This window comes from Sinocyclocheilus anshuiensis, unplaced genomic scaffold, assembly GCF_001515605.1.
Source record: "Sinocyclocheilus anshuiensis isolate Anshui unplaced genomic scaffold, SAMN03320099.WGS_v1.1 scaffold45, whole genome shotgun sequence".
In the NCBI taxonomy this organism is placed as follows: Eukaryota; Metazoa; Chordata; class Actinopteri; order Cypriniformes; family Cyprinidae; genus Sinocyclocheilus; species Sinocyclocheilus anshuiensis.
The window spans coordinates 673,246-685,598 of record NW_015536467.1 but is presented as its reverse complement, the minus strand read 5'-3'; the positions used below and the strand labels follow the sequence as shown (position 1 = coordinate 685,598).

General features: G+C 36.2%; 1 long non-coding RNA gene across 2 annotated transcripts in view; it reads left to right on the top strand.

The window, feature by feature from the left end:
* Positions 1-2,941: 2,941 nt before the first annotated feature.
* The window catches only part of LOC107693130 (uncharacterized), a 16,595-nt gene continuing 7,183 nt past the window's right edge, over positions 2,942-12,353 (top strand). For both annotated transcript variants that reach the window (XR_001634713.1, XR_001634715.1), the window contains exon 1: positions 2,942-3,156. This is a non-coding gene — a long non-coding RNA (uncharacterized LOC107693130). The remainder of the gene's footprint in view (positions 3,157-12,353) is intronic.

Below are 12,353 nucleotides of genomic sequence, written 5' to 3'. Positions count from 1 at the left end.
AGTGAATGGGTGCCGTCAGAGTTAGACCCTGCTCCGGAGTAGGAGCTAATTTGGTTCTCGAAAAAGGCAGTCCGGTACTAAAATCGCTCCCAGTTCTGGCGGTGCGAAAATGCCAAAAAAGTGGGTAGTTCCACAATTAGTTTTGGTACTATGAAAAGGTTCCCGCGGTGCGAAAGGCCCTAGTGTTGGCCCTGAAAAGTATTTGGGCAATTAAAGTAATAGTTCACCCTCGGGCCATTCAAGATGTAGATTAGTTTGTTTCTTCATCAGAACAGATTTGGAGAAATTTAGCTTTACATAACTTTCTCACCAATGGATCCTCTGTGAATGGGTGCCGTCAGAATGAGAGTCCAATCATCTGATAAAAACATCACAATAAACCACAAGTAATCCACACCACTCCAGTCCATCAGTTAATGTCTTGTGAAGCTAAAAGATGTGTGTTTGTAAGAAACAAATGCATCATAAAGATATTTTAATTTCAAACCATTACTTTCAGCTAAAATACGAATCCTCTATCCATAATATTGCTTTCTCCAGTAAAAAAGTTGTTTTATTTGAATCAGGAGAGAAATACGCACAGATTAAGCACCATTTGCCAGTGGAACAGAGGCCAAAACAGATCTAAACAAATACTGTATGTGATGTGAGAGGACAACAGGGGATGAAAATGATCTGCATATGAGTGACAGAGCAGATCACAGATTTGACTACAATACCCTCTAAATACAATACATTTTAAATCATGGATTCGATTCCTAGGGAATGCAACTGTTTTACGCCTTCAATCTATATAAGTCACTTTGGATAAAAGTGTCTTTCAAATGCACGAATGTGAATGTAAATCCTAAAGTTTTTTATTATTATTACTTTGTCCACTGTAAAATCTATACAGTGTAGAAAAATACGAAACTTTGTTCATAATATCAAATGTAGCCAGTTTAGCAGAAGAATGCAGAAATATATGTGAGAGTTTTACATGAATAAGCAGTGGACGCATTGTCCTAAATTCCTGTGATTATTATTGTATACATTTCTCTGTACAAATAGATAATGAAAAAGATTGACGATACCTAAGGAACTAATCTGTGGGCTGCATCTCGATCTTTGACCTCTGACCTCTGAATATCTAAGCAAAGAAATTGAAGTGGTCTAATACAGAATTGCACAGGAAGTGGTTTTTATTTACGTGTTTAGTAAATTCATTATGCATGATTCAAAAGCCTGCTGGATGGAACTAGATGTTCAACGTCTGTAATAAACCATAAATCAAATTCAGAAATTGTAATCCAGTACTGTTTCATCTGGATGACTAATATGAACGGAAGTGGTCAATGATGTATGAATTTCAGAAATATTGTTCAGTATAGCCTAAGATACCATTAAAAAGGAAATCAAATTCAAATTCAAATGTGCTCGCTAGTTGGTTCTCATGTTAAGTTTAATTGTCCTAGTGATGAAAGCCTCAATGAAATACAATCAAGTGAGCTGTACATCTATCCTGTTTAGGCTAACAAATAATTACCAGTGATGTATTTGATGTCACGAGGTCGATTAAGTAGACACGCTCGGGAGGACTTCTGTAAATCGAAAAGCATTTTCGAAGCTTTTTCTGTTGCACAAGATAAGATGTTCCAGATTTCTGGATGCTGTCATGCTGTTAGATGAATCAGTGCGGCGACTGAGAAAATGGCTGAAAAAGCAAACAACACAGGAAATGAGTAACTAGAAGTACTGCATCAAGGTACGCAAACATCATTTACAAAAAGGGTTCATCTGTAATGGTTGCCTTTGACACTTCAGTCATCTGAAAAATGCCTCAAATTACAGCAGTGAAATGGCACAACGGCTGAGTAAATGTTACTGTACAATGCTCTTCCATTCAGAAAATGAGTGCATATACAAAAATGAAGATGTGTAAACCTTTGTGCCCAAGGGAGTCATCAAGGGTGATGGTTTGTCTATGATATTCTGTCCTCCTGCAGCTGTTTTATTTATTTTCGCCTCTTTCTCTTGAAACATTGCACGAATGCAGTGCTATTTTAGTATTATTTGTATGCTATTTATTGTATATATTTTGAATCAGTGATATTTTAGTTTCACTGAGATACTATAATAATTTTTATTTTATTTTACTGTTATTATTATAGTTTTTAATTAATATTTTGAATTAGTTTTTTTTTTTACATTTTCCGTTTTCCTTTTAATTAAGGTTTTATTATTTTGCTGTGTGTTTTGTCATTTTTATTAGTTTTTTATGTCTTATAGTCTTATATTATTTGTTCAATTTTGGTTTACATTTTTCCTTTTTTTTTATCAAATTAAACAGATTAATTTTTGTGTAATTTAACTATAATAACCTAACCTAAATTAGCTTTTATTTTTATGTTCATTTTGTTTATTAGTAATTTTGTTATGTGCTCTTGTCATTTTTATTATTTTTAAAAATATTTCTATTTAATTTTATTTTAATTTGACAACTTCAATTTATTTCAGTTAGGTGCCAAGGCAACATTTCTAATTTCTTATTGAATTGAATTGAATTGAATTGAACTGCATTTAATTTTTTAGATAACAACATTGTATTATGATCATGGTTTAATTTTACATTATAATATTTAGTATTATATTATAGTTAAACAACTGTACAAGTGACCATTTCTTTATCAAACCATTGTACTTTGTTAATCTAAAATTTGTATTATTTTAGCTTTATTTCAGTCAAATAATCTGAATGATTTTTAATAGTTTTAATTAGTGATAACAACATTCTAGTGGCCATTCTTTTTTTGTAGGCTCTAAAAAGCAGAAATAGTTTGATATTTTTCCCGGTCTGTTGTCTTTGACATAACAGCTCATGATCACTAGTGAAGGGTTTAGGCCTGTGGTGCCATCAGCCAATCAGCTTCGTCATGATGTCATTTTCCTGTGACTAAAAAGATCCTTGTCCAAACTGAAGGCCCATGAGCAAAGACGAGAGCATGCAGCTCTCAGTTTGTTTACTGACCATTTAATGCACATTACACACAAAAAAGCAAGCATGGCAGAAATCACCACGTCCAGTCTGATCGCCAGCTGGGAACAAAGTCATGTTAAGAGTCTACCAGTATGATACAGTGAGCACTGAGGAAAAACAAATCTGCCAAAGTTTGCAAGGTTAGTGTCATCCAGTCTTTGACAGTCTTTTGAAAGAGTTCTGTTTGAAGCACTTATCAGTAAGTAAACTACATCTGCATGTATTCATTTAGCAGATGCTTTTATCCAAAGTGACGTACAAATGAGAAACTTTGTAAGCTTTTTATCATAAGACTTAAAATACACAATGCCGAGTTTAAGCATAAAATAGATTAGCACACAAGCTGGAACAGAAGTGAAATGCAAAAATTAAGAGAGAAAAAATACGTCTTTTTAACTAGATCATCAAAAGCAGTGCTTTGTTTTGTCAAAGTCTACAAACATTTTCACTAATTTTTACAGTGTTTTCATAGATATTGCTGCATGATTATGTAAAAAAAAAAAAAAATCTGTGCTGGTCTATTATTGTTGGCAGAATCTCCTTTAGATCATCTCTTTCTGTCTAAGTGGGTAATTCTAGGCCATAACTGAGGGACAGACTTCATGCCGCAAGTTAAATTCTGGCTATTAAGATTATAACCAAACTTTGACACCTTGATATCTTAATTTGGTTCCTGGTGTTCCACATTATATCCCATATGGCAAAAAAACAAAACAAAAAAACGCTTGCCAAAATATATTTTAAATGTACAGTGGGTACGGAAAGTATTCAGACCCCCTTCAATAGGAGGAATGGCAGAGGATCCCCAAATCCAGGTGTGAAAAACTTGTTGCATCTTTCCCAAAAAGACTCATGGCTGTATTAGATCAAAGGGTGCTTCTACTAAATACTGAGCAAAGGGTCTGAATACTTAGGACCATGTGATATTTCAGTTTTTCTTTTTTAACAAATCTGCAAAAATGTCAACGATTCTGTGTTTTTCTGTCAATATGGGGTGCTGTGTGTACATTAATGAGGAAAAAAAATTAACTTAAATGATTTTAGCAAATGGCTGCAATATAATAAAGAGTGAAAAATTGAAGGGGGTCTGAATACTTTCCGTACCCACTGTATGTTGTAAACAGTCAAGCACAATGCCATATATTTTTTAAACTGAAATATATATTTACTTTTAACTCTCATTCTGTACAGCAAAATACATTTCCAGTCTTACAGTAGCCTATTTAGGCTAGATATGTGAATGGATTAACCTACTAGAGTGTATTTATTTACACACATTATAGACAACAAATAACGTTTTTATTCAAATGTGACAAGTGAATGTATTTTCTTGGATTGAAACACATGAAATTGTATATTTTTGAATATTTAGAATGTTTTGTACATTTTGAAATATATACACATTTGAAAACGTACTTTTTTGCCGTATGGGATAGCCAGATCACCCTTAAATGATCTGTATAGCATGCATTTGTGATCATTTATGATCTATGCAAAACATCTTTCTTTTTTTTAAGAGTGCCTGTCATGTCTAATTATATGTTCGTTTGATTTATTAACCATTACAAGGGCATTAAACCAAGGCATCACATGATTGCAACTCAGCATAAGCACAGAATTGTGGGTTATGTTATTTCTACAACATCTGACTCAAACACCATCATCCTTCTTACTAATACACATACAGTCAAATGAAGAGGTCATTAGTAAGAGTAATGTCACTTTATGTAGTAATTAAAATAAGTGAGAAATGAAGGGAGCAAGAGGAAAGAGATAGAACATGAAACGCAGAAAGCAAGAAAAACAATGCTAAATACAGTTCCATGTAGCTGGTAAAAATTTATTCATGGCTGGTAAAGTTTCTCAATTTACCCATGTAAAGGTGACCTTCACTCTTTTAAATTCCACTCAAATCCTCCCATTAAAAAGTCTAAAGCAGCGGCAGCCACTGAAATCTAGCGCCTCCAGGTAACAGGGGGGGTGTGTGAAGGGGGTTTAGCAGGACTCCTGCTAACACACTTAGATCATCAAATAGTCGAGAGAGTGTGGAGTTTCTTGCGGTTCATTGATGAAAAGGAAATGGTGACTTTGTCAGTGTCAGGTCCGTGTCTAAACTTTGGATGAAATCTTTTCTCAGGTAGAGGAGGGATATTGCATATCAATCTATGCTGAGAGTAAACAGTTTTATGGCACTAACTGCATTAAATCTAACCCATAAAATTATGGAAATAATAAAATAATAAAAAATTAATTTATTATTATTACAACAAAAAAGGCAGAATTGCGAGATAAAACTAATATAAAGATATAAACTTTAGAATTTTAACTTTTTTTTTCTTGCAGTTTTGAATTTATCTCTCAATCCTGACTTACAACTGTTATTCTGAATTGCAAGATATATTGCCAGAATTGCAAGATATAAAGATATATCTTGCAATTCAGTAAAAAAGTGTTAATTGTGAGATAATCAGAATTTTAAGAAAAAAAGTCTGAATCATGAGATAAAATCACTTTTTTTTTTGAATTACTAGGCCTATTTTTTATTCCATTGCAGAAACAAGCTTCCATATAAAATGTTCATAGGTTCATACATGGAAGAACTGCTGTAGCATTTTTTGAATTAGTATTCCTGGACATTTTTTACTGGAAAAAAAAGAAAGAAATCAAGGTTGTCCTCTTGTGTAGTATAATTATTGGTATATTAACCCAAAACTATGCTTTTGATGTGCCTTTGAAATCCTTTAAACACTGTTTTAAACATACTTTGATTTGGGATGTACTAAATTTAAACTTGCGTTTATGATGGATAGTGTGCAATTTGGGACAAAGCCAATATTTGCACTAGTCACGAGGCAAACTTAATGATCTTGTCAGTGGATGTTTCAGTTGTGCTGCTCCGTCTATTCACTGATTGATAAAAACACTGAAAAATGTGGCATGTGGCCCAAAGGACTTTGTTCTCTTATTGTTTTGCTGCTTAAGTAAATTAATTTGAAAAGCGTTTGTTGTGCATTTCCTCCATTTAAAATATGCTTGAGACTGAAGGATCTTTATGAGGTGTGACGGTAAATAGAATTGAAGTGTTTTAATCCAGTATAACGAGTTGTAGATGTTGTATGCAGCACCAATGCATCGCATCACCTCAGTGTCTCATTTGATTTTGTGTTGGTTGTGGTTCTACCTCGTTATTCTTTCATGAGCTATAATCTAATGTGGCCCTGTGGGTGAAAGATAGCAGAGATATTAAAATCAAGTAACAAGCCAATATCTCTCTCTGGAAAATGTGCCGACACACAGAGACACACTATCAGGTTCCTCTAGTAATTGTGCCCAATAAGCCTCACTTTTAAGCAGCTCACCCTTCAGCGGTGTTTCATGCGGTGATTCTTATTCCCTCATCTCATCTTTAATGCTCCTGGTCCACCATCATCCTAGAAAAACTTTTAGTTTTAATAAGGAACATTAAACCTCTTTTTTCACTGTTCCACCCTCTAATCTCGCCTCTTTCCCTCATATATGATTTGCTGTATTGTATTTATTAATGTAGAATCTGAATCTTCCATCCATCCATCTATCTGTCTGTCCATCCAATTGTTCCATCAGTCCTATTGTTTCATCCATCCATCCGTCCTATTGTTCCATTCGTCCATCAGTCCTATTGCTTCATCCGTCCATCCGTCCTATTGTTCCCTCCGTCCTATTGTTCCATCCGTCCATCAGTCCTATTGTTCCATCCATCCATCCATCCGTCCTATTGGTCCATCTGTCCATTAGTCCTATTGTTCCATCCGTCCTATTGTTCCATCCATCCATCCATCAGTCCTATTGTTCCATCTGTCCATCCATCCTATTGTTCCATCCGTCCATCAGTCCTATTGTTCCATTTGTCCTATTGTTCCATCCGTCCTATTGTTCCATCAGTCCTATTGTTCTATCCGTCCTGTTGTCCCATCCATCCATCCATCAGTCCTATTGTTCCATCCATCCGTCCATCAGTCCTATTTTTCCATCCGTCCTATTGTTCCATCCGTCCATCCGTCCTATTGGTCCATCCGTCCTATTGTTCCATCCGTCCATCAGTCCTATTGTTCCATCCATCCGTCCATCAGTCCTATTGTTCCATCCATCCATCAGTCCTATTGTTCCATCCGTCCATCCGTCAGTCCAATTGTTCCATCCATCCGTCAGTCCTATCGTTCCATCCGTCCATCCGTCAGTCCTATCGTTCCATCCGTCCATCAGTCCTATTGTTCCATCCGTCCATCCGTCCTATTGTTCCATCCATCCTATTGTTCCATCCGTCCTATTGGTCCATCCATCCATCCATCAGTCCTATTGTTCCATCCCTCCATCCGTCAGTCCTATTGTTCCATCTGTCCATCCGTCAGTCCTATTGTTCCATCCGTCCATCCGTCAGTCCTATTGTTCCATCCGTCCTATTGTTCCATCCATCCATCAGTCCTATTGGACTATTTTGAAAATTGTTATAATGAATGTTTCTCTCTTTTCGTCCACCAAACTGGATGCATCTTGGATGCATTTTTTTTTTCATTGTGCATTATGGACTTGCTCTTAAAACAAGTTGCAATGTTTCCTTACAATTTGACCAAAATAACAATGTCAACATGTAGTATGCAAACTGCAAATGTAGTTAATCAGTTTTTCATTAAATTCAGTAAATACTATAAAAATTAAGGTCTTCTCTTCTCACCCTGGAACACTTTTACAATTGCTTATTTATATTCAAGTTTTCTCTTTACTTTTGAATTGGCTGAGTCAGGATTTCTAATTGATGGCAGAGGTCTACATCATCTACATCTACCAGCAGGAGCATTTAAGAACTCTTGACCTGAATCTAAATCTCAGAGGAGATCGTCAGAGATAATTGTTCGAGGTCAGCTCACTGTAGCCACATGCATAAACAACACAAGAAGACGTTTGGTTGCTGCAGAGCGATAAAGCTTTATGGCAGTGCCACATAGTACATGGCAAACTCCTCAGGTCACCGTAAGCACATCAGCAGTGACTGATAGCATCATAGAGCTTACGTTGCAGAATGTTGATGTGTTGCGGTCTAGACAGATGCTGTCTTGTTTGTATTTGGGACTTTTGCTTTTTTTTGTGCAACTGTAAATAGAGGCATATGTCATGCTTGTTAAATCGGAACTCTGACTGAATGAGACAAGCCTGATGTATAGAGCATTTTTTGTTTGGACCGTAGGTGAAAATGGCACACATTCAAATGCTAATGTAACACGGATTGTATAGTGTGCAGCCTGGGGGGTAAAATCACAATGCGCCACATGCTGCCAGCACACATGAGTCAGGCTTGTGAATGCATCTGGGTTTGTTTGGTGGCTGTTGTTGTTTTTTTGGTCAAGCAGGGCCGTTCAATACTTCCAGTTCTAGAGGTAATATAGGTATAAAAAAAAAAATCAGACTCTCTCACACCCTTAGCTACAACTTCCTCTCGGATAACTGCAGGAGATCGAGGTCAGAGACGAAATACACCACATGCTTGGTTTTGTTTCCAGGAATTGGCCATGCTGTGAAGTCACTGCACCTGAAAGGTGAACAATTTAAACTGTTTTTGCTCATGGCCTTACCTGAGTTTTTCCAGTTCTGCCCAATAGATTCAGCTTTCACCTTTTTTTAATTTAATTTTATTTTATTTTATTTTTAATTTTTTTTACAAGTTTTAGGTCAGTAAGATTTTTTTAAATGTTTTTTTAAAAGAAGTCTCTTCTGCTCACCGAGGCTGCATATTTGTTTAATAATACAGTAAAAACAGTAAAATTGTGAAATATTATTACAATTTCGAATAACTGTTTTCTATTTGAATATACTATGAAATGTAATTTATTTCTGTGATGCAAAGCTGAATTTTCGGCATCATTACTGCAGCCTTCAGTGTCACGTGATCCTTCAGAAACATTTATTATTATTATCACTGTTGAAAATAGCTGTACTGATTAATATTTTTGTGGAAACAAAAACGTCTTTTGTATCGTTTTAAATGTCTTTACGGTCACTTTTGATCTATGATAAAATTACCAATAAAATAATTAACTTATAGGGCTGGGTTTTGACACAAATTTCACAATTCGATTTGATTCAATTCAATATCGATTATTTTGGATATATATCAGGTACACATGCCAAATTTTCTCAAGGAAAAAATTCTCTTAACTAATGCTGTAAAATATACATGAGTCGGTTGGTACTACAATACTATAATATTGAAGGTTTAAACTTCAGTGTTTATTGTTTGAATACTGCAATACAATGGACAGAATTTGAAATCTGAGACTGTTTCATATTGAAAGTACCAAAGTGCAATGCTTATTTCCATATATTGAATGGGAGGTGCCCTTCAATGTTCCATCCATTAACTGAAAACAGGCTAGACTAATAAATGAGAATCGATTCAAATCAAGATATCAATATTTTTTACCCATCCCTATCAACCTATATTAAAAAGGCTACCAACCCTAAATGATTGTGTGTGTGTGTGTGTGTGTGTGTGTGTGTGTGTGTGTTTCATTGCTCTGTTGTTCATTTAACATTTTTGTGAACTATTTCTTTAAAACAAATGTCACTTGGTTTGATATTTTGTTTTCTAATGCAATGATATTTTAAGTGTTTAAATGCTTTTCGGCACCACTGTACATTTATTTTTGCAAATTTATTGAGTCACATGCACATGTTCACATTACACAGGATTTATTCTGGTTCTTAACTTGAACTTGATTGGGATGGATGATTAGATAGATAGATAACTTGATTGACAGGCGATCTGACCAATCCGAACACGGATATTATATGCCGCCGCTGCTATCCACCATCTTGCCCGACATCTACGGCCGGTGTTGTGCCCAATTCTTACTCCATGACAGATTATTACCCCCTAGTGTTGGTAGGTTAAGGATAAAGTGTAGGGGAGGGGTTAGGATTAGGGGTGGGGTTAGGATAAGGCAATCAGGTAGTGATTTTAACAAGGGGGGTAATAATTGGGCAGGGAGTCGAAAATGGGCCCAACACCGGCGCTGTATGCATGGTTTGCAGCGCTTAACTTAAAATACTGCATGTGAAATAATAAAATGATATGTTAAAACGTGTGCTCTTGTCATTCTGTGAACAAAATCCAGTGAACATCGCCCCGATAGGGAGCTGTATGCATATGTGCGCTCATCTGTTTTCAATGCAGCTAACCTCGCGTTCATGTCATCTTCCCACTCATTAAACTACGGCTGCATCCGAAAACGTAGACAGCTGACTTGCTGCCTCACTGCCGTATGAGGCAATGACATTACAGGCAGTGTTTTTGCATGAAGGCACCTCATGAAACTTGTCCGATTTTGGACAGGCTTCTGAGGCAGCTTAACGGTTTAATGATCTACAACAAAATAGAATGAGTTTTGGTGATAACTAAATGAATATTTAATTACTATAATACTAAATAACATCAAAAGTGCAAAACGTTAGTCAGAAATATACATTTACACACAAACTGACCACCAAACGCAACTTTTAGATGCCATCTTTATTTTTTAGCTCAACCGTTGAGCTAAAAAATGCTCTGAACTCAAAAAGAAATAACATCAAAAGTGCAAAAAGTTAGTCAGAAATATACATTTACACACAAACTGACCACCAAACGCAACTTTTAGATGCCATCTTTATTTTTTAGCTCAACCGTTGAGCTAAAAAATGCTCTGAACTCAAAAATGCCTCTGAAGGCAGCATTTTAGAGTTTTCGGACGCAGCCAACGACAGGTCCTTTACTGCAAAAAGACGGTCACTGCGACACTCTAAAGTGATGAAACTATGGCTCCATGTGCTTTTTAAAACCATTTTCATAGGTTTCACGTTATATTGTTGGCTCTGAAAATATGTAAATGCGCATGCCCAGTAACCACAGCTGTATCCCTTCTAGCCTTAACCACAAATCAGACAGACAGAGAGTAGATTAACTTCGGTGGACTTAAACTTGAAAAATGGTGTTTTCCGTGGATGAAATAATATACTTTGATGTTTATTCATGTTCATTTCGTGCTTTACGTAAATATGAAAAGACGATCGGTTCACGTGTTTGAACTGAAGCAATACAGTGATCTGTCACGCTACAAAACGGTATTTATTGTTTGAATTTCTTTTAAAATGACAAAATTTGAAAGCTGAGAGTCATGAGACCTTGTGTCATACTTGAACCTGCTCTGTCTTCTCTGTCGGTGTGTTGTCAGTTTCCTCTTTGCTCTGCGATGTATTTTTCACTGCGTGAGAACAGGTGTGTAGTGTGAGAGCAGCATTGTTTTTCGGGGATAGCAACAGTAACTAAGGAGGGCGGGTCTTTGCAAACGGTCAATTGAAACATCTGAGAGAGTACTAATCTGAGAGAGCTGTTCAACGCTGGATGGCTCACAGTCTCACTCTCATGGTGCACAAGAGCCTGTCGTTGGATACTGTACTGTTGTTAAAGTGTAGCCTGGAAATGAAATTGTGAATCATAAATCATTCTATACCTTCTGCTGCACACATTCCCTCCTTAGCTCTCTAAATATTATATTCCTTTCATTTTATTCTCTTTCTAATACTAATATCTTTCATAACAACAGCAGCGAAGCTCATTTCTGATGCATTAAGATCGCCCATGATACGCCTACACTGCCATCCTGTCAGAATAATGCAGTTCAGTGTATCATCATGTAATGCACAGCAGTCACTGACACACATAAAAAATGTTTTTAATTAACATAACACCTCATGCTGTGTTCTGGTCAGTTTGATATATATATATATATATATATATCAGCCTGATTACTGCCACACCTGTTCGCAATCAAGAAATCTCTTAAATAGGACCTGCCTGACAAAGTGAAGTAGACCAAAAGATCCTCAAAAGCTAGACATCATGCCGAGATCCAAAGAAATTCAGAAACAAATGAGAAAGAAAGTAATTGAGATCTATCAGTCTGGAAAAGGTTATAAAGCCATTTCTAAAGCTTTGGGACTCCAGCGAACCACAGTGAGAGCCAAACACTAACACAAACTAGTCTAACAAACAAACAAACAAACAATCACTCATACATGGGTAAGGGCAAATGAGGCGTGATGGATGAAACTATCAGGAAAAACTAGAGCATGAAGCTATGAAAAGAGTCAGTTAACCACCTGAGTAAAACCATCAGCGCCGTTTATAACGGGGTCTACAGCTTATACTAAACCTCTGTTTAGTTTAGTTAAATGTACGATACTTGCATTGCCTTGGCCTGGAACGAGTGTACGGATGCAGTCTCGGATGAAAGTCTTGATGGCTTGGAGGTTCGGTGGGGTAGGA